The following is a 22358-nucleotide window of genomic DNA, read 5'->3' as shown; positions in this document are numbered from 1 at the left end:
GGAATGCATTTAATCTGTGTCTATGGAACACGTTTCTTCCAGATAATGGCGTTCAAATCTGTTCCCATAATCCCACTAGCACTGTACTCAGTGCCCTGGCACAACAAAGATGTTCAATAAATAATTCATTTCTCTAGATAATACACTAATAATTCGCTTATTATTTTAATCAATTTATTTTTCTAATAGAGCAAAAAATGTATACTTATAGATAAGGTCACCAAGATAAAAACATACACATACATGCTCTTTGCTTTTGACCTTTTCACTACCCTTCTAGAAATCTAAAAACAGTGACTACAGCAGCAAAAACTTACCAAGCCTTATTACGTGCCAGGCTCCTTTCTAAACACTTCACAGTGATTACCTCATGTATTCCTCACAAACTTCAATAAGCTAGGTACTAGAATTTCCCCTCTTTTATAAATGAAAACAGAGAGGTTAAGTTTGTCCAATCAACAGCCACTAAGACTTAAACCTAGGCAATTCAATTCCTTGTAACCACTATTGCAGATGGCCTCCAAGTTCTGTCTACCCCAAAGCACGTATTCCTCAATACTATGCTATACACATTTTTTCATCCATAAGTTGGGTAAAAATTATACCCCATAGGTTTATCATGAAGACTAAATGAGTAATACAGGTTAAGACCTTATAAACATGCTTGGCACACAGTAACTCCAGAAAAATTAGTTATCATTAATATTAAAGATACACTCAGAAATATAGGCATTTATAGATACAAAGATTTTTCAATCCCACATTGTCTATAATAGCAAAGGATTTGGAAATAACTCAAATATAAACTCAGAGAAATTGGTTAAATGGAGGCCAACATACTTGGTGGAATATTACACAGCCATTATTTAAATGAGTGTTTCGTTATTTAAGAAAATATACCAACTGTCGGCCAGGCACGGTGGCTCATGCCTGTAATTCCAGCACTTTGGGAGGCCAAGACGGGCGGATCATGAGGTCAGGAGATCGAGACCATCCTGGCTAACGTGGTGAAACCCTGTCTCTACTAAAAATACAAAAAAATTAGCCGGGCATGGTGGCAGGCGCCTGTAGTCTCAGCTACTTGGGAGGCTGAGGCAGGAAAATGGCATGAACCCGGGAGCTTGCAGAGAGCTGAGATCATGCCACTGCACTACAGCCTAGGCGACAGAATGAGACTCCATCTCAAAAAAAAAAAAAAAAAAAAAAAAAACAAAGAAAATATACCAATTGTCCTAGGGATTTTGAATAATAATAACAGCTAACACTTACTTACTGCTTATTATGTGCCAGGCAGTGTTATAAGTACTCAGAGTTACTTAATCCTTACAATTGACACATTTGGGAGACTACATAACCATCAAGATCTTAATCTTATGAATTGGTCCTAGGAAAGTTTACCAAGATGAGGGTCTTCTCAAGTAAAACAAAACAAAACGAAACGGTTGCATAGCCTTCTAAGTTTGTCAAATTTTCATTCTTTTATTTATAAATTTATTTTTTCCTAATTACAAAAGTATTTCTGCTCCTAAAGTTAGTAACAACACAATTTCATCGCTCAGAGATCATAATAGATAAAATAAATAAAATCATTCACAACTTCGTCACTCAGAGATCATGTGATGATGATCTCTGAGTGACGAAGTTGTGAAAGATTTTATTTTTACTTATTGATTTTTTGAGAGACAGGGTCTTGCTCTGTCACCCAGGCTAGAGTGCAATGGTGTAACCATGGCTCGCTGCAGCCCTATTTTTATTTATTTATTGTAATATTTTATAATCAGAAAAAATAAACTTACAATTAAAGGATTGAAAAGGCTGATCTGCTTTCACAATTCACAGTAGCCTGACCATAGCCCGGAATGTCACGCTACTTCCTGGGGCTCCTAGGCAAGACACTCCCCTGAGCTTCCTGGACTCCGGAGCTGAGCCCCACAGGAGTCCAGCTCTTGGGCTGGCTCTGACCTTCTGCCCTGCCCAGAGCTGGAGGGGCCTGTGGGGTGGGTGGGAGGCAGCGCACAACAGGCATCCTTATCCTGGAGACTGAAGAAGAGGCATTAGGGAAGGAGATTTTCAATGCCAGATTTGGCAGAAGTGCTGTGTGTCTGAGTGTCTGAACCCAGCCTTAAGAGCAGGGCCCTCCAACCATGATGGCAGTGTTGTAGTCCTCTGGGGGTCTCCTCCATGGTGCACGCCAAGGCACCACTACTCATAGCACTCTACTCAACACACTGGGCCCTCTCATGGTGGCCCACTGCACACTGCTGCACCCTCGGGCAGTCTTCCACATCCAGGCCGGGTGGAGGGATCCAAAGGAAGACCCAGGTGGGTCTGGGAGGTTAGTGCTGCAAAGTGGCTGTCCAATGAGGCCCTCACTGGCAGCAGCAGAGCTGACATGTCTCATTCCCATGACACTGCTAATTCCTGCTGTCACCCTCCAGGAGAAATGGGGGAACTCAGTTCTCAGAAAAATCAGTGAAGACAGAGCTTCCTCCTGCTCCTAACCTCAGCTCCTCAGGCATTACCTCCCCAGGGAGGCCTCTCTGAGCACCAGCCCAGCTCAGGGCCTTCTGGGGTTTTCTCTTGCAAGACTGGGCTCCCCATCCAGGAAGCATGCCCCACATGGCAGTCACGAGTTCTGTTTTGGGTGGGCCTGATTGCGCTCCCCTCACCCATTATCTTTGCTCACCACTATATGCCCACATCTAATACCATAGCTGCCCTTCTGTAGATACAAATACTTACTGGTTGACTGAATGGAGGGCAAAGCTAGAAGAAGGAAGGAAGGAAGAAATAAACCATAGAGATCCAGTGGATGACCAGACCAGAAACCTCTGGATGGTGGTAGTGGCCACATTCCCACTTCAGTTTAGGATGGATTGTTTTTATACTTCATGTCGAATAGACCCGCCCTGGGTGGGATGACCCCGGCTAATACAAAGGAGGCAGGGCCATCATGACTTCAAGTTGTCTAGAATATGAAGACCGTTAAAGCCCTTTTCTAATCACAGAAAACCCCCTCATTAACCCAGTGCAGTTAGTAGCTTCCTTGGGCTTTGCAGGCCAATAAGCTTTAGGTGAGGCTTGCAGGCACCTGGAAAGCCTCCCGTGACGGCCCCACCCCACCCTGCTGCCCAAGCTGGCCAGGTCCCTCCCGGGACCTTACATACCTCTTTTTGGATCCTGAGTCGCAGAAAAATACTCATATCCCAGGTACAGCTTGGCATCCATGTTAGGTGGTGGCTGCTAGCACGTTGTCACCTCTCAGCGGGACCCTTAAAAACCCATGAGCAGCATCAGTAAACAGCAGGTCTGTCTCGAGAGGAGAGCCAAAGAGCTGAAACCCTGATGACTTGTCTTTTCCAAAATGTTCCTGTTCAAAGGACAAAAGAGATGGTGAAGGAGGGAGGATGACATAGAGATAAAGGTAAAACAAACCCCAAAACAGACAAGGGAAACAGAAAGCAAGATATGAGTGCCTGAGGGTGAAGACAGTGGCCAAGGTCCCCAGCATCCCTGGCTCACGGTGAGGGAAAGCTCTCCTCAAATCCCAGCTTGTCTGCCTGAGTGTGGCCTCAGGGGAACTGCCAGGGGCCACCCCCCAGATCCATCCCTCTCCACTATGGGCTGTGGCTCTGTGTTCCCATGGGACAGTCAGCAAAGGCTGCCTTACCCTCAGGCCATCTGATCACCCTAAGCGCCCGTGGTAGTCTCCATCCTGAAGAGCTGGTGATCCAGGACCGTGGGCTGCGATCAGGCTTCCTGAGCTCCTCTTCTCCCCACACCAAGCCTGCCACTGAAGGACCAGCTGTGGAACATCAAACGGTCCCTTCCCTCCTTTCTGGTCTCCAAAAACCAAAGGGCTCTTTGCCTGTGACTCCGGTTGACTGGCCCAGAGCCACTCCTGACATAGCTCACAGCAGCACCTACCCACGTGCTCTTTCAAATGACTGGCTGGTGTTTGCTTTTGCAGCGACTCTACATGAAATGTCACCTGCTGCCCTCCCTGACAACCCCCACCTCCCACCTCCTTAGGGTACACACAGTTACTCCCCAGGGCCCAGGAACTTTCCCAGATACACCCTGCAAATCAGTCCCTTTGTCCTCCACAAAGGACACCATCAATATTCATGAGGTAGTGCAATTCCATCGGGTAAGAATCCATACTCGTGTGCCTCCCACACTCATCTGTGAATGACTCAAGACAAGTCTTTGCCTAGTTCATCTCTGAATCTCCCAGCGCTAAGGAGAGAGCATTGGCAGAGGTGTCAGGAGGGCAGGATCACATGCCATGGGATGATGAGGAGCACTTTGTGGAGGAAGAGGGGCATGTGAGCTCATCCTGAGGACCCGTTTAGAATGAAAAATAATTAAATGGGACAAAAAGAACTTCTGCAGAGAATCTTTAGTCCACCAGGTTCGTGGTTCCAGACGAGGTTTTATGCCTCTGCTGTCTATAATACATATAGACTGAGCGATTTGTCAGTGAAGAGGATCACGTGTGGCATGGCTCCCACTGTACCCTGAACACACCAGGACTTCCAGAGTGACAAGAAGTCAAGGAAGTTAACCTCTCTCCAAATCCAAGCAGGGAGCACTAAGCCAGAGGGGAGGATGGCAGGTGGAGATACCTGGGCCTGGTTGAGAAGCTCCCAGATCAAGTCCTCCTTGCCACCCACACTTCGGGCCATGACAGCATGAGAAGGGACCCAGACCAAATGGCAGTGCTTGTATCCATCTACCGGCTTCCGGGTGTTGTTCTGGCAAAGCAGCGCATACTGGTCCCTGTCGGCCTTGTTTGCCAGGTTGTCTGGGGAGGGAAAGCCCAGGTGAGCCTAACACTGGAAAGCCATGAGCCGTAGTTAGGATGACCCATGCCCCTCAATGAACCATCAAATATGTGGCCTGAAGAGGACTGAGAGAGAATTTTTTTCCAAAAACATTTTATACAGGTAAGGACTAGAGGCCTCGGGAGTGAAACAGCTGGTTCACAATCTCACTGCAGGTAGACACAGGGCTGGGAGGTGTGCCTGGCCCAGCGCAACTGCCCCACTTCTCTGTGGCTCTGCTGACAGGAATGGTGACAGCAAATGTGTACTCTGCACTCATAGCTCATCAAAGACTTGCCGAAGGCTCTCCAGGCTCTGTTGCATTTAATCCTCACAACAACTTGGAGAGGCCAGTAATATGATTATCCCATTCTACAGATGAGGAAACTGAGACTCAGAGACTTAAGGTAACTAGTCTGGGGCTGATGCATTACCATGCCAGGACAGCCTAGGTCCCCCACTAAAGGGGCCACATTCCCTTTGATACAGAGACTGCTGGGGAAAGGTGAGAGGGTTGAGAGATGGAAGTAGGTCTCGGGGCCCAGTCAGGGTAACCTGCAGGTACAAAGATGAACCAGAAAGACCCTATGAGGAAAACAGGCTCTTTGATTCCATTGTCTAGGTATTGGAAAGTGTTATGGGTTCAATAAATTCGTATATTGAAGTCCGAATCCACATTACCTCAGAATGTGATCTTATTTGGAAATAGGGTCCTTGAAAATGTAATTAGTTAAGATGCGGTCACACTGGGTTAGGGTGGACCCCTAATCCAATATGACTGGTGTCCTTATGAAACAGGGGAGTTTGTACACAGAAGACATGCACACAGGTCATGTGAATATAAAGGCAGAGATTGGAGTGATGTGTCTGTGAGTCAAGCAACACCAAAGATCAGCAGCAAACCACCAGAAACAAGGAGAGCGGGCTGGAACAGATTCCCCTCACGGCTCTCAGGAGGACCCAACCCTGCCAACATCATGATCTTGGAATTTTAGCCTCCGGAGGTAACGGACAAGACATTTATGTTGCTTAAACCACCTAGTTCATGGTTCTTTGCTACAGCAGTCCTAGAAAACAAATGCAGATGTGTTACTGGATGGAAAGTCTTGACTGTGAGTTGTCCAGGTTCTCGGCACATTGAACAAAGAATTGGAGAAAATGCACAAACAAAGCAACAAGAGAATGAAGCAATAGAAGAAGCAATGAAAGCACAGATTAATTGAAGTGAAAGTATACTCCACAGAGCGGGAGCAGGCTCCAGAGCCTTGATTACAGTGTTCTTTAGGGTTTTTATTAAGCAAAAAGAATTTGATAACACCCCAGGTGCCCTTTAGAGGCCTCCAGTTGGTTATACCCTATAAAGGACTGGCCCATGGTCAATCGGAGGCTGAAGTGGAGACTTCGGTCTTGTTATCACAGGAGCGAGGATGTGACCTATGTCTTGCCTAGAACTAACTGACTACGCCTGCTATTGCTTATGCCTTCACCCTTGATTACCCTAATTCCCTATTCTCCTGCATCAGATGGTCTTTGGGGTTGATAAAATCTCAAACTGAAAGAGAAAGAGTGTCATCAGGGCTCCTGTGAGTGGTTACAATTTTAATTCTGTATTTTCTCTAGAAAATATGTTTTACATCTTTATATTCAAAGAAAAATTTCAAAATTATTTAGTAATATTAGTATTAAATTTAGAGAATCAATATGACGTAATGGCTTCAGAAATAAATCAGTTTTCTACCTTGACCACTCAAGGGCCCAGGGTGGCAAGAGCAGCCCAGGGCTCTCCACCCGCACTCATTGTCATCATCTCAGGACATTCTCCTACCAGGTAAGAAGGGGTCTTACAAAATACACAAGTGACTTTGGATAAAGGTAAATCAAGATGGTCTGGGACAATCTGTTGTTTCCATAAAGTGAAGATGCTTTCAAATACTTCAGGGGGAGATAGAAGATGCTGCCACTATCATTAAGTGTGGTAACTTGAGCATCCAAAGGACATAATAATTATTTGGAGCAACTTGATGAGACCCATAGGTGACCCCACTAATTAAAATTGTGGATAATAAGACATACATCAATTGCCAAAATGCTAACAAACCGTGTAATAATGAGTAATAATTGTAGTCAATGCGTAATAATAATAACTTGATGAGACCCATAGGTGACCCCACTAATTAAAATTGTGGATAATAAGACATGCATCAATTGCCAAAATGCTAACAAACCGTGTAATAATGAGTAATAATTGTAGTCAATGTGTAATTATGAGGAAACAGTGAATTGTGAATAACTGAACAAGGGAACAAAGGACACTGAAGTCAATTTCGTGTTAGGGAAAGACATTAGGTTGTAAGGAACTGGGACCTATGTAAAAAGCAAGGACCTAAAATTCTCCTTATATAGCAGACATTTATTATAAAAATGAGCTTAGCACCGTGACTATATACCTGTATTTCAAATGTTTTGAATGTTCTGTATCTGATAGAAATTTAATTTGTTATAAGACCCAGAATCTGGAAACTCAATTTGTCTGAAATATTATTTTGTTTGTTTGTGGTAAACTGTCCAACATTCTGAAAAAGTTTTGTTTTTTTTCCCTAAATGTGAAAAAAAAAAAAAAAAAGACAACGAAGAAGAAGATAAACATTTTTGTCCATGTCAATAATGCTTTTGCAACAGATTTAATTGCAGATGTGCTAATAAGTTCTGAAATATTTACAATAATTTGTGTGTTTTGCTTAAGGTGCCTGAAGCAGTTGAGAGACATTTATGATGAAATGTTCTGAAGAAAGTGATTAAATTTGAAATTTCAATGACTAAGAGAATTGATTATTACAACTTGTTTTATTAGATGGTAAGTATTGTTTAAACGTTCATAAAATTTGTTTAGTAGATTTATAGATGAATCAAACTGAGCACTAAAGAAAAAACAAATACAGCAGTCCCACCTTATTCAAGGGGGATATGTTCTAAGACACACAGTGGATACCAGAAATCACGGATAGTACCAAACCGTAATACGGTATGTTTCTTTTCACATACATACATACTTAACGATAAAGTCTGATTTATAAATTAGGCACAGTAAGAGATTAACAACAATAATTAATAAAAAATGGAACCTTTTTTTTTTTTTTTTGAGACAGCCTGTTGCCCAGGCTGGAGGGCAGAGGCGTGATCATAGCTCGCTGCAGCTTCCAACTCCTGGGCTTAAGTGATTCTCCTGCCTCAGCCTCCCAAAGTGCTGAGATTATACGCATGAGTCACTCTGCCCAGCCAAAATCAAACAATTATAACAATATACTGTAATAAAAGTTAAGTGAATATGGCCTCAAAATATCTCTCTCTCTCTCTCTCTCTCTGAAAATATCTTCTTACACCATATTCACCCTTCTTGTGAAGGCACTGCAACATAAATGGGAAGTGCCAGGAATAAGCAATTCACAAGTGTTACATTGCCTGCTGTTCTGATAGTGTGACAGAATCTGCACTGTCCTGCTCTGTCCCTCCCAGGATGTGAATCCTCCCTTTGTCAATGCTGTATGCACTCTGTCTACATTATCTGCCTGTTAGTTACTTCGTAGCCTTCTCAGTGATCAGATCCACCACCGTGGTATCAAAGGGCTTGTGTTCCAGTAACTCTTATTTTACTTAGTAATGGCCTCAAGGTGCAAGAGTAGTAATGTAATACTTTTGCACCTTGGTTGGCCACAAGTCCAACTGTGTAAAGTGATACTGTGAATAAGTGGGAATTACTGTAATAGAAATGCTTACATAGAAACTGTCGTGTGGCATTAATGAGCTTTACCGATCTCTAGATAGAAGACAACTTATATCTAGAGATGGGCCAGGCGCAGTGGCTCACGCCTGTAATCCCAGCACTTTGGGAGGCCGGGGTGGGTGGATCACGAGGTCAAGAGATCGAGACCATCCTGAGCAACATGGCAAAACCCTGTCTCTACCAAAATACAAAAATTAGCTTGGTGTGGTGGCATGTGCCTGTAGTCCCAGCTACCCGGGATGCTAAGGCAGGAGAATCGCTGGAACCAGGGAGGTGGAGGTTGCAGTGAGCCGAGATCATGCCACTGCACTCCAGCCTAGTGAGGAGTGAGACTCCATTTCAAAAAAAAAAAAAAAAAACACCAGCTTTTCTGGCTAGGGTGGGGTCCACACCACCCTTCACCCTTCAGACACCTGACAGATGAGAGAGCCGCAGTCAGGCACAGGCCTCACTTCTCCCCCACGCAGCCCCTCTGAGGGTCAGCCCGGACTGCTGGCTCACAGGGCTTTGCCCAGAGTTCCTGAGTATTAGTCTGTCCTCACAGAGGCGACGGCTTTGTCTGAAGGGCCTCTGAACCCCACAGCCAAGCCCAGGCCAAAAGCAGCCAGGAGCCCTGGAAGTCACCAAACCAGACAACTCTGAGGAGGCAGGATGGGATAGAAGGACCCGCATTTTCCTCTTAGAAAGCAACCAAAAGCAACAGGTTCAAATTAAAAAAAAAAAAAAAAAATCTAAAGGCTTAAAGCCTTTCCATGGAGACTAATAACTTTGGATAGCCTTGGAATAGTAGCTATTTCTCTTATGGAGCATGGAGTGTGCAGAGGTGCCTGCAAGGGGGCTGAGAGGGAGATGAGGAGAGACACGTACAAGAAGCAGCTCAGCAGAAAGCTGTGAGCCGGCAGGTCCTGGCCTGTGGCCCAGCCGAAAGCCCAGACCCATGTCTGTAGATCTCAGAGTCCCAGACCTGAGTCTGTCTCCCCAGCATTCCCTTGACCAGGAGGGTAACACGGGCAGACCCCAAGCTCCGGGGAGGCCAGGAGCTCCCACACAGAAGAGTGCTCTGTGGATGGTTAGGAGCAAGGTTTGGCCATGGGAGGCACCTGGGACCCCGGGTTTCTCACTGATGCGCTAGGTGGCCTGGGGTGGGCCCTGTTCGCTCTCTGTGCCTTTGTCTCCCCAACATCAGGCTGAGGAGGAGGAGCAGTGGGGTCTCACTCACTTGAAGGCTCCCACATAGCCGAAGTACGGTTCTTGGGAGGAGCAGGCACACTTGTCTGTCCCTTTCCCTGCACACAGTTGACACAGGCGGGGGAACTTCTTCATGTCCCCACAGGGGACGCAGCTGCTGGAGAAGAACTTGGCCGCTGCTGCTCAGCACAGAGACATGGACCCCAGGGCATGAGCTGGCTGGGGCCTCCAGGTCATGCATGTGCGCGAGAGAGTGGCCCTCGTTGAGAACCCATGCATGTGCACACACCTCCCAGGACTGGCTGAGGAAGTGGGTGTGCAGGGGCCAGCCAGTGCAGCCTGCTGGAGGTGGCTGGCAATGCCCAAGCCGGAGGGAGTGCATGGCCCAGGGTCCCTGCAGGTGTAGGCATCACACTCATGTGGTGATGGAACCCACAGGAATGTTCTCCAGCTTGTCCACTGCAGGATGTGAGAGCTGCTGACCTACACTGAACCAAGACTTCAGTCCCAGTGGCACGCAGTTCTGCTAACTCACCCACATGGAGGCTCGAAGGGGCCAGACTGAACTCTAAACACAGCAGGAACACTTGCACGTCAGCCAACCGCCAACAGTCCTTCTTTACCTCAGGAAATGCCTCCCCTTCAACCTCCCCTTGTGTATCCAGAGGCTGTGGTAGCTCATGGGATATGCCTTCTGGGAGAGGGCTGGGACAGCTTGTCGAGGACTGGGTAGGAGGTGTGCTACCAGCCACTGCACAGCTGCCCAGATGCATGTCCAGTTGCACCTGACACTGAGGCAAGTGATCACTCCCAGAAAGGGCAAAGCTGGCCAGAACCGCGATCCAGGCTGTAGCCCTTCTCAGGTCCCTGCAGCCGCTTGTCCCTGTCACAGTCAGACATCAACACTGCAGAGGTTGGTCGGACTCAAAAAGATGTACTTTTGCAGAGTTCAAAAAGATCTGGCCATCATCTTTCAAGGGCTGAAAAATCACCCTAGGCTTACTGTGCCTCAACATAACTGAACAGGAAGCCTAGAGAAAACAAAAAACCCTAGCGCCAGCCCAGTCAACCTTTCCTTGCCCATGTCCCAAGCCCTCACCTAAGTCATGGAGGCCTGAGTCCTGGCAGTGTGGCTAGAAGCCCCATTGAGCCTTTCCGGGAAGCTGGGAGGGAGGTGGCTTTTCTCAGTGGGCCTCAGTGATGTCTCTTGTCAAGCCAAGCGACTGAGGATGAGGAGGAAGGTGGGACTGACACCTTTCCTCAGAGAAGACTCAGCTGCCAGCTCCCAGGAGTTGCTGGTGCACACCCCCAGCCAGTGCATGTTTAAAGCAGGTTACCCTCACTCCATCTTGGAGGCCGTGGACACATACACTTCACAGAGACAGTGTGACTCCAGCACAGCCCATGAGGGTGACCGGTGCAGAAGCCCTGCCTGGGGACACCCAGCCCCAGCTGGCTCATCTGTTTCAAGGGAGCTAGGGGGAAGCAGTGTCCTGACGGGGATGTTCTACCCAGCAGACCAGCCCAGGCCCATGTCGTAGGACTTCTTGCCTTGGAGCTGGCTCAGCTGGAAGTTGGTGCCCTCTTCACCACGGCATTGACATAATAGTGGGTTTGCGGATCTGCAAAGGAGCAGAGAGAAAGAAGGGTCAAAGGAAGATGCCATATTGTCACTGATCTTCTGGAGCATGTACCATGCAGAACTCTGGGATGCTAGGACCTCACCATCCTCTGGCAAGTGGGTAGAAAAAGAAAAAAAAGCCCTTAATTGACAGGAGAGAGAACACCGTCCCTTTTCAAGTCAATAAACACTAGTTCTTTTTTCTGCTAGTCCCTCTAAGCCAGTGGAAACAGGATCCTCGAGGTCACCAGCTATTACAGGGCCTACTGAGTGGAGCGCACTTAGGGATTGTTTCAGCGCCCAGCCATTGTGTTGTTACTGCTTCTCCCTGAGGGCTTTTCTCCTTTTCCCCATTTTCCCCCTTTTCCCCAACAGCGGTTCTCCCTGCAGCTCAAACACAAAGTGGAGGTGTAAGAGGAAGGATGCAGGGGCGTCCCAGGAATATGCCGGGGCCCTTCAAGTGAGTCAGACTGAGGCCGGCTGCGCTCACACACACACTGATGACACTAATGGACAAGTATGGGAAAGAGGCAAAGCCTCATTCTTAGACTCCCCCAAATCTCTCCTTACCCTAGACGGAGGCCCGTGTTCTGTCGCCCAGGCAGGGTTAGCACAAGGAGAGGCAGTCAGGTCCTTGGTGTCTCCAGAGAGGGGCCTCCCATGGGTGAGACCCCACTGGGTGAGCAATGGACTCTTGACAGCACTCCCCTCTCAGGCTGGAGATACCCCACGGCCAGCAGCACCAGCGGAGTTTCTATCAAAATGTGCAGTTTATAGTCGCCCAGGAAGAGCCAATTTCCCAGCTCTCAGGAGTCAGCATGAGAGACAGCCTCCTTCAATCCAAAGAGCTCCAGCAACCTGGTTCCCTACTAAGTGTAATGCTTACAGGGCCCTTGCCACACCCACCATTGCTGCAGTGTCGGACCAGAGACACCCGTCCCCAGGGAGAACACACCATCTTTTGACCCACAGAATTCTGCCATGATGGGCTTCAGGCTGTAGGGGGCCTGCCTCAAACACTAAACCTCCATCAATGGTCGCAGCATCTGCTTCATTTGCCTGAAAGAGAAGGGAACAGACCATGAATGATGCCCATCACCTCTGAGAAAGACTCCTCTAACCCTCTGCCAGAGACACTTGCTCAATAGACACTTGCATGGCTTCAAGCCTTCTTCACCTCCATCATGTCACTGCTCAAATGTCATCTCCTCAGTGAGGCCTTCCCTGACCACAGTCTTCAAACTACCACCTCGTGTATGCTGGATGCCACTTTGTTTTCCTTCAGAGCCCTTATCGACCATGTGACAAACTCTGTTTATTGTTTGTCCTCCCCTTTGGAATGTAAGCGCCATGAAGGCGGAGGCATGTTTGTGTGTTCTATTCCCTACTGAATCCCAGCACCTAGAGGACCACCTAGCACAGGCAGCTGTTCAATAAACATTTGTTGGGTACGTGAGTGAATGCATTGTAGAATATTTCCATCCATAAGAAGTCAGGTTTTGCACTCTCAGATGTGGATTCCCGTGGCAGGGAAACTGCACAGCCTCTTCTCCACAATGAGGTTGGATGTTGGATCATCTCCCTACCTGTCATGGAAATCATTCTTTTTATTCATTTATTAATTGACATTTAAAGCAACTTGAGTTTTTCTGTATTCCTCCCTTTTCCTCCATCCCACTTTTTCTTATAAATATTTTATAATATATATTCATATATATATGTATGTATATTTGTATCTATGTATGTGTGTATAAAGTTAGGACTCTATTAAATGCATGCATCAGAAACTGACACGAATTACCTTAAGAAAAGGAGAGATTTAGTATACAGGTAAAAGGACAAAAGGCCACTGGGCCTTGTGAGCACTATCAAGATGAGAAGCCAGGAGAATTGACATGGGTTTCAGTCCATTCCGTGGGCTCCAGCTCATGATTATGGCCTCCGGGTAGTTCTTGCCTTTCTCCACTTTACATACATCTTTCTTTCCTGACTGACTCCTCTGCAAACCCCAATAACAGATGCAAAAAGACAACAGTCTCATAGAGACTGCTTAGCTAGCACCCACAACTGTATAAGGTCAAATTCCTCTAACAAATCTCTCGCTCTCTCTTCCCATAAACACACACACACACACACACACACACACACACACACACATTACAAAAATAGATGAAAATTTATGCACATCTTTATGACCCTTACTGAATATTTCTAAATTGGTTTCCAGAAATGATATAGAAATGTATACTTATAATGCCAATAGCAATGCATACCAATTTCACTGCAAACCTACCAGTGAGAAGTGTTACCACTTTAGAAATGTCATTACATTACTAAATACAAACTGCTACTTTTAGAATGCTTTTATTTGCATTTCTTTGTTTATTAAAGGGATGAACATTTTTCCTTTATTGTTAATATTCTCAGTTTTAATGTCTTTTCTGCAAATGGCTTGTTTATAGTTTCTTATTCTTCAGTATTTCTTATAAGTTTAAATGACATCTTTATATAGTTTGTGGTTTTGTTATAGCTGATGTGATTTTTTTTTTTTTCTGCATGCTTAGGGCTTTTAAAAAACATTTCTTTGTCATGGTTTAAATTTTTTTACATTTCCAAATGTGTCTACTTTTGTAATTTCTCTAGTTATGTGTATGTCTTTTAATCAAGTTGAGTCAAGCTGGGAATTTATTTCGGTGAATGGATTAAGAAGCTCACTTGATTATTTTTTCTGAATGACTACCCAGTTGTCCAACTAAAGACCCCTTTCTCAGCCATTTGTTTGCAAGTTTGCCTTATTATACTTATCTAAATCTAGTATACATGTATCAAAACACCACATTTACCCCATAAATATGTGCAATTATTATTTGTCAAATAAAAATTCAATTTAATTTGATTTAAAGAACAAATCTTCATGTATCTTACCTAAATTTATTAAGCCTAGGACCCTCATGCCCTAATGTCTATCACAGTTTGCATCTATATCATATCAAGTAGATAATTAGATAGTTGAATGGATATACAGAAAGCTGACAATGTATCTGAATCTTGTTCTCTTCCGGGTCTTCTATATATGTGCCAGTATCCTGTCCTTTGTAACACTGTTATTTAAATATGGTATAGTTTTAGGTAGGACTCAGCCACTCCCCTGCTACTTTTCTTTTTCATAATACAACTTTAAAATTTCATGCATGTATTTTTTCTCAAGAATGTTATAAATATTTTATTGATGCTTTTAAAAAGACTGTATTTTGATTAAACATATACTAAATTTATGAGTTAACTTTGGGAAGGTACGCAAGTATGTGATATTTAGTCTTTCCATCTGGGAATACAGCATATGTTTTCATTTGTTAGTAAATATTATTCACTTGTTACAGACCTTTATATTTTATTTATTTATTTACTATTTTATTTATTTATTTACTATTTTATTTATTTATTTATTTTGAGACAGAGTCTCGCTCCATTGCTCAGGCTGGAGTGTAGTGGTGCAATCTTGGCTCACTGCAACCACTGCCTCCTGGGTTCTCCTGCCTCAGACTCCCAAGTAGCTGGGACTACAGGTGTGTGCCACCACACCGGGCTAATTTTTGTATTTTTCTAAATGACTAGAGATGGGGTTTCACCATGTTGGGGGCCAGGCTGGTCTCGAACGCCTGACCTTAATGATGCACCCATCTTGGCCTCCCAAAGTGCTGGGATTACAGGTGTGAGCCACCACACCCAGCCTATATTATATTTATAAAAGCCTTGCAGATCTCTCATATAATATTTTTCCAGAAATATTTTTCTTTTTATTATTTTAAATGTAAATGAGATAACAATTTTGGGATTTTTTTCACAGCTAACAATTGTTGGTATATGAAAATGACTTTGTGATACATTTATCTTTTGCCAAACTAATGTATTCATTAATAAATAATTATAGCAACATTTCTCTTGATTCTACTGCATTTTCTAGGCATTCCACCATCTGAAAATATTGGTGTTTTTGTTTGTGTCTTCTATCTTATATGCATTTTATATCATATTGCACTACGATAACTTCCAAAAACAATATTTAGTAATAATACTGACACTAGAGCTTCTTGTTTATTTCTGAGCCTTTACAGATTCTCTTTCAATGTAATGCTAGCTTTGCTTGACAGAGGTATTTTACTGAGATTGAATCATTCTCTATTAGTTGTTGAATTATGATTAGGATTACAATTTTTGCTATCAATGAATGTTGAGCAGCTATATTTTTCTCCACCCATAGTCCCTGCATTTTCAGATCTTTGGCTTGTTTCTTTCTGCTCTAAAGCATGGGCTGCTTCCTGTGGGGAGAAAGCAATAAACAAGTGCAGAAAAACAAAACGAAAGTATAGACTTTCTTCCACTCTGTTTTAGTCAGCAGTGACTTACTGTGATGGCCTTAATGTACTCAAGGGAAGAGGTTCTCTTCACGCAAGTGACAAGGGGACCATCTGCTGGAAACACTTTTTTAATATTGTCTCAGAAACTGGCACACCTCATGGCCTCGTGATCTGATGCGGCACACCATCTTCCAGTTTTCTCAGGAGGGGCAAGGCACAGGCCTAGGAGGGAGAGGCCAGAGGTGTAAGGGACCCACAGCACTCACTCTTCTGTGCTGGGAGAAGAGGTTAAAGACAAGATAAAGGGTCAGCTAAGAGGGCTACACACAAGTTCCATAGGCTGCCTGGCTCACATGAATTCTCTGGGCCCATTTCTTTGATTCTGCCCCACCCCTCAGCTAAAAAAGCCAAAAACCTCTATCAAAAGTTAAACATAGAATTAGCATACAGTACAGCAATTTCACTTTTAGGTATATATCCAAAAGAATTGACAACAGGGACTCAAACACATGCACACGAATGTTCACAGCAGCACTATTTCCAATAGCTAAATGGTGGAAACAGCCCAAATGTGCATCAACAGATGAATGCATGAACAAAATGGGGAATAGCCAGATGATGGAATATTATTCCGTCATGAAAAGAATGAAGTACTGCTACATGCTGCAGGGTAAATGAACCTCGAAAACTCCAACTTGAGTGCAAGTAGCCAGACACAAAAGGCTACCCACGATATGATTCCATTTATATGAATATCTAGACTAGGTACATCTATAGAGACAGGAAGGAAATTAATTGGTGGTTGCCATGTGCCAGGGGGTGAAGAAAATGGGCACTGACCACTTATGGGTATGGAGTTCTCTTTTAGGATGGTGAAAACGTTTTGGAACTAGATAGAGGTAGTGGTTGTACAACATTTCCAATGCCCTAAATACTACTGATTCGTACACTTTTAAATGACTAATTTATGTTATGTGAATCTCACCTTAAAAAAAAAAAAAATGCTTCCTACCCCCACAGGTAGGGCCTAGTGATTCACTCAGTATCTCAACACTGGGGACTTGAACCTTACACGGTAGGGTTGCCGGGATGTTAAAATCAGTGACTTTAGTTTACTGGCATTGTAAGGTGGAATAATTAACGTAGAGAGCACTAGAAAGGCAAAATGCTGTTTACGAATCTGTGGTATTTGGGCAAAACATTATTTAAATGAACTCTAGAAGGTGAGGTTTGCAATAATAACTGCTACCATTTTTGACTGAGCCCCATATGTCAGGCAGTGGGCCAAGCACATTTCTTTCCTCTAATTTTCACAGTTGTGAAATGAGATTTTTAAAAAACTGCCAGGGAATTAAATTACTGCAGTTGAACTTAATATTTGAACCATCCAGGTCTGTTTGACTCTAAAACCTATACTGCTTTTTAACTGTCTATAGGTAGGAAATATTAAAAGAAATAGGACAGAAGATGCCAAATTACCTTACACAGAATCCCATGCCAGTGATGAAAAGGGACAAATAGAGCCCTTCAAATTTACTTGAAAATGTCTTCAGTAGCAGCAAGACAGGGTAAGAAGCCCGAGTGAGGGAGTGGAATTATGCAGGCCATGCGCCTTTGTGTGGAATGTCAAGATAAGGCCTTTTTTAGAAGTCAGTATTTTCAGTCACCATTGTATTTGTGTTAAAAGAAACAAACAACAAAAAAAGGTGGAGAGTAGCTCCATATGGTACTGTGTGTCTACAATCCCAGATGCTTGGGAGGTTGAGGCAGGAGGATTGCTTGAGCCCAGAGAGTTTGAGACCACCCCGGGCAACATAGTGAGACATGTCTCTACAAAAAATAAAAAAATTAGCTAGGTGTGGTGGCATGTGCCTGTAGTTCCAGCTACTCAGGAGGCTGAGGTGGGAGGATCTCTTGAGCCCAAGAGGTTGAGACTGCAGTGAGCCATGATTGCGCCACTGCTCTCCAGCCTGGGCAACAGAATGAGAACCTATTTCCAAAAAAGAAAGAAAGAAAAAGAAAAAGAAAAAAAGGTATGAGTGAAAGCCAGGAAGCCTCCCATAATTTGAAAAAAAAAATGGAGAAAAAGTTCAAATAGAAACATCATAAAAGACTATATATGAATATAGGAATAGAAAATAAGAATATGAAAAGATCCTCACATTGTGAGTCCCCAGAGAAATGCAAATTAAAGCCACATGGAGATTGACTTCACTACATACCAATTAGAATGCATACCTATTAGAATGGCTAACTGTGAAAAACTGACACCACCAAGCACTGGCAGGACGTGGAGCAGCTGAAACTCTTAAATGCTGCTGGTGGGAATGTAAAATGGCACAGCTACTCAAAGTTGAGTTGAACATACACTTACCGGTATGACCCAGTAATTCTAGATATTTAACCAAAAGAAATAAAAACATGTCCTCCGAAGACTCGTCCACTAATGTCCATGGCAGCTTTATTCATAATTGCCCCAAACTGGAGACAATCTAAATGTCCATGAACAAGTGAATGGGTGAAAAAGTTGTGGTAAATCCATTCAATAGAGTACTACCCACTAATAAAAAGGAATGAAGCATGCTACACACAAGAACATGGATGAATCTCAAAACAAGTATGTCGAGTTAAAAAAAAAAAAAGTCAAACAAAGCACAATATACTGTATGATTCCACTTACGTGGAATCCTAGAAAAGACAAAACTTATCTATAGTGGCAGAAAGTAGGAATGACTGCGGGCATCTTGGGGGTGATGAAAATGTCATTTATCTTGGTGACAATTACATGAATAGTTATATTTGCTAAGATTCACTGAACTATATGTATACTTTAAATGAATACATGGTATTATGCTATAGGTAAATCATACTTCAATAAAAATGATTTTAAAGGCCAGGTATGGTGGTTAACACCTGTAATCCCAACACCCTGGGAGGCTGAGGCAGAAGAATCACTTGAGCCCAGGAGTTCGAGACTAGCCTGGGCAAGATGGTGAGACTCCATCTCTACAAAAATTTTTAAAAATTAAAAATTAGCTGGGCCAAAAGAAACTATCATCAGAGTGAATAGGAAACCTACAGAATGCGAGAAAATTTTTGCAATCTATCCATCTGACAAAGGGCTAATATCCAGAATCTATAAGGAACTTAAACAAATTTACAAGAAAAAACAACCTCATCAAAAAGTGGGCAAAGGATATGAATAGACACTTTTCAAAAGAAGACATGTGGCCAACAAACATATTTAAAAAAGCTCAACATCACTGATCATTAGAGAAATGCAAATCAAAACCACAGTGAGATACCATCTCATGCCAGTTAGAACAGCAATCATTAAAAAGGAAACAACAGATGCTGGAGAGGATGTGGAAAAATAGGAACGCTTTTACACTGTTGGTGGGAGTGTCAATTAGTTCAACCACTGTGGAAGACAGTGTGGCAATTCTTCAAGGATCTAGAACCAGAAATACCATTTGACCCAGCCATCCATTACTGGGTATATACCCAAAGGATTATAAATCATTCTACTATAAAAACACCTGCACACTTATGTTTATTGAGGCACTGTTCACAATAGCAAAGACTTGGAACCAACTCAAATGCCCATCAATGATAGACTGGATAAAGAACACGTGGCACATATACAACATGGAATACTATGCAGCCATAAAAAAGGATGCATTCATGTCCTTTGCGGGAACATGGATGAAGCTGGAAACCATCATTCTCAGCAAAATAACACAGGAACAGAAAACTAAACACTGCATGTTCTCACTCATAAGTGGGAGTTGAACAATGAGAACATATGGATGGACACAGGGAGGGGAACATCACGCACTGGGGCCTGTTGGGGGGTGGGGGAATGGGGGAGAGATAGTATTGGGAGAAACACCTAATGTAGATGATGGGTTGATGGGTGCAGCAAACCACTATGGCATGTGTATACCTATGTAACAAACCTGCACATTCTGTACATGTATCTGGAACTTAAAGTATAATAAATAAACAAAATAAAATAAAAAATTAGCTTGGCATGGTGATGCACACCTGTAGTCCCAGCTACTCAGGAGGGTGAGATGGGAGGATTGCTTGAGCCTAGGAGTTCGAGGTTGCAGTGAGCTATGATCATACCACTGCTCTCCAGCCTGGGTGACAGAAAGAGACCCTGTCTCTATAAAACAGAAAAAAGAAAGAAATAATTTTTAAAAGAAAATGAAAGTATGCGCAAGCAAGCTAAGGATAGAAAGAGTCAAGTAACCTAGACTAGGTCACTCACCAAAAGCACTGGCCATATGGCAATTTAAAGCAGTGGTAATCAGAGCCCGCTGTGAATATTTCAGACTGATCCTGAAACGGGAAAGCTGCTGATGCCTACCAAACAGAGAAAGTTCTTAAGCAAGGGCAAGAAGCTGAGAAAGGAGGTGGAGGCCAAGGTGGAGGTACTGGCTGTCTGAGCCCTTGGCTCCTGGATCTTGCAGGGCATACCAATAACTGCCCCCTTCCCTTTGCTCTTTTTTATTTAAGCTACTTTGGTTGGATTTTCTGTCATTTGCCACCAGAATTGTTCTTGTTTGACTAGAATACTGAGCTTTGAGGAAAGCATATCCCAGACTCCAGCCTGGTCCAGCAGCCAAGAAGGAGAGAAGGTAAATGCGGAGGCTGAAATGGGCAGCTCTTGCCTCTGGTTTGTAAACACAGGGTGAATTGGGAAAATGATCTTTTGGTCAGAGCCTGACATTGCCAGGACAAGAGACAGAGGAAGAACAAACAGCACAAACCCTGTTCAGGAAGAATTTTGGAACCATCTCAGCGGGGATGCACTCTGGGTTTCCTTGTGACTGCAGTTGAGCTACAGCTGTGCTCTACCTTCCAGCCTTCCCTAGCCCCAGCAGAGCTCCCTGTGTGGCCCCACGTGGCAGTGCTGAGCCAGTGAAGGGCCATCACAGCACCCCCTTCCCTTCCTGCCGCCTTCTTGCTCTGCCCTTGCTCTGGTTATTCCTCACCCCACATAAGATACCCTACCCCAGAAATTATTTACCACAGTCTCAGACATGACAGAACCAGGGCTGGACAGAACCAACAGTTGCTGAGTCAGGAAGGGCTCTTCACATGCATGAGTTCATTGACTTTGCATCACTCCCTTCCTCAAATCACCCAGCCAAGAGCCCTGGAGGACCCCACCCTTGCAAAACAGGAAGGGGCCCCTTGCATTTATGTGCAGGATTTTTACCAGTGAAACTCACCTGTGCCTAGAACTCTGCCTGCCACTAGACATAGTATCACATTTTCACAGTAATTGTGTGTTTGTTGTGAAAAGGCAATTACTAGTGAATGAAACCAGCTCAGAGATGTCAAGGGAGAGCTCAGAGTCACACAGCAGCGAGTGACAGGTGGATCTCATTCTACAGTGATTGATTTTTCTCTATATCCCTCTACCTCTCTGTTGTATGGTAAAAGTACTGGAAGTGCTCTCCGGTTTGGGTCAAGAAAAATTCCTCTGGTTAGATGTTAGGCACACCTAGCATGTGTCCCACCTGCTCCTCCCCTGCACTTAATAATAACCCTTAAGCCCTGGGGGGGAAAAATCCCTTCTCTCCTCTAACCCCATTTCCTTCACTTTAAAGGAGATCAACAGCCTCTAGGCCAGGGGTCATGAACTTATTTTGTCACGGGCTAAAGAGTAAATAGTTTAGGCTTTGTGTGCCACACAGTCTCTGTGGCAACTACTCAACTCTGACCTTGAAGCCTGTGAAAGTTGATCATACAGAACTGGGTCGTTTTTGTCATATCCAACTAAAACACGGTGAGAAGTCAGAGGCAAAAAAGCACTCGGGGCTCATAGCATTGCTCCACATGTGAAATTCTTCGCAAGCCTGGCTGCTGAAACTGCCTATTGTAACCTGAGACCAGTTTTAGTTAACAGCTACTGGCTAAGTAGCTGCCACTCTAAGGTTAATTTTACCTGTTATAGTCCCTCACCAGTCAGGACTTGTCAGTTCCCCAAAACTTTACTTGTGCCAATGAACTTTCTAGAAGAACATTTCTCCTTTTCTATGAAACCTCCAATCTTCTCTTTGTCCTTTGGACATATAGAAGACGACCCAGTCTGTGTGTATGCCCAGAATTTCAATTCTTGCTTCCCAAATAAAATGTTTTAAACTTGGGGATATTTGACTTGGACAAGTCTGAAAGCTGCCATAGACAATATTTAACTGAATGATCATGATTGCATTCTAACAAAATTTTATTTATGGACACTGAAATTTGAATTTTATATAATTTTCATGTCACATAATATTGCTCTTTAGATTTCCCCTTCAACCTTTTTTTTTTTTTTTTTTTTTAAGCAGAGTCTCACTCTGTCGCCCAGGCTGGAATGCAGTGGTGTGATCTCGGCTCACTGCAACCTCCATCTCCCGGGTTCAAGAGATTCTCATGCCTCCGCCTCCCGAGTAGCTGGGACTACAGTCGCGCGCCACCCCATCCGGCTAATTTTTGTATTTTTAGTAGAGACGGGGTTTCATCATGTTGGCCAGGCTGGTCTGGAACTCCTGACATCAGGTGATCCATCCACCTCGGCCTCC

At 44.0% G+C, this 22358-nt stretch overlaps 1 pseudogene; it reads right to left on the bottom strand.

Annotated features, from left to right (window-relative positions):
* INHCA (inhibitor of carbonic anhydrase) overlaps positions 1-22358 on the bottom strand; it is a 52856-nt pseudogene that overhangs the window by 29965 nt on the left and 533 nt on the right.

This window comes from Macaca mulatta, chromosome 2 (assembly GCF_049350105.2).
Source record: "Macaca mulatta isolate MMU2019108-1 chromosome 2, T2T-MMU8v2.0, whole genome shotgun sequence".
NCBI lineage: Eukaryota > Metazoa > Chordata > Mammalia > Primates > Cercopithecidae > Macaca > Macaca mulatta.
Note: the sequence above shows the minus strand (reverse complement) of the source record. Positions and strands in the feature narration are given on the sequence as shown.